The following is a 1383-nucleotide window of genomic DNA, read 5'->3' as shown; positions in this document are numbered from 1 at the left end:
GTTGCATTGTCAGTATAGGTGACTGATCATTTTAACAAAAGGCACTGTGATATATTGTAACTATGAAAAAATGACCATGCTGTTTTAAAGGTACATGCGATCATAAAAACCTGTTTCCTCATATCAGTGAGACTCATAACACTACGCTGACGAAATTCCTCAGAATAATTCTAAATGGACATTCCACCTGCTTAGAATGTAACGTATTTAAAGGTACCCTCTTTGAAACCTTTCTCAAAAGAGGGAACACGGGAGCCAACGCATGAATCTCTCGCTAAGCCTGAAAGTTCAGTTTGCGTCGCCAAAGCCCAAAGTAGCTTCGAGGACCTTGACCGTGTATGGGAGGCGAATTAGGGCCCGTCAGGGAGGAGGCAGAATCCCTTAATTAAAGAAAAAAAAATTTTGGGAGGGAGTATGGGAGGTCTCTTGTTAACAACGAAACTTAAACGTGTTGATAGATTATATATAAAAAGAATTTGCTTTTAAAAAGGGTTAATTGTCAAACGGGTTTGTAAATGGCTGTATAAAAATCTTGGAAACAAACTGTAAACAACAGAAATTCAAAAGAGATAAAAATTGTATTTACAAACCATAAAATATTACAATTGCTAAATACGAGTAGGTACAGCGAAAAAAATGTTTAAATAAGTGATGATCGCAACGCGTGAAAAACGATATGCTATTATGCCTTGGAAAAGTCAAAAAACGGCATGAAAAAAGTAAAAGAAAATTCATACCTAGGAATGGACAAACAAAGAAATATGCGTGAAAACGAAATAATTCCGCATCACAAAAAAAAAAGAAAATAAATATAGAATGTAAAACTGATGCAATTTGTGAAGCACCAATATATTAATATTACATAAAAATCATTTTTCCTCTGTTTGCCGTAATGAACAGCTATAGAAAATCGATAAGTACCCCTTGAAGAATTGTGTTTACTATTCCACGGGATTGTGCAGTTAGGTGGCCAGCTCTTCCACCCATTCTTTCACCCCAGTTGATGCCAATACTCATTCATCAGCGTGGAAGGGTTGGCTAACCACGAGCCCGAAGCCTTGCCATTGCAAAGCTTTCCCCCTAGCATTGAGGTACGCTTCCTCTGACATCTATCTTTGTATATTACTCCGAGAAGTCACCCTGTATTTGAATAAGTACAAGAATCAGATGAGAATCACACTTACGTTGTAATATTTGACTTTAGTGTAGATTTTAATATTGTGGAGTGTAAACAGGCACTTTGATTCAACAAAAGGATCATTAGTACAAATTATTTTCATAAGACATGGCTCCACTGACTTCTAAATGCACTGTGATGTATTCTTCCCTATTCTCCTTGAAAATATTGCCATTTCAATTTTAAATAGAAGTGACACCTGTTTT

The sequence above is a fragment of the Penaeus monodon genome, chromosome 25 (genome assembly GCF_015228065.2).
Source record: "Penaeus monodon isolate SGIC_2016 chromosome 25, NSTDA_Pmon_1, whole genome shotgun sequence".
Lineage (NCBI taxonomy): Eukaryota > Metazoa > Arthropoda > Malacostraca > Decapoda > Penaeidae > Penaeus > Penaeus monodon.
The sequence above is the reverse complement of the archived record's forward strand: the minus strand, read 5'-3'. Positions refer to the sequence as shown.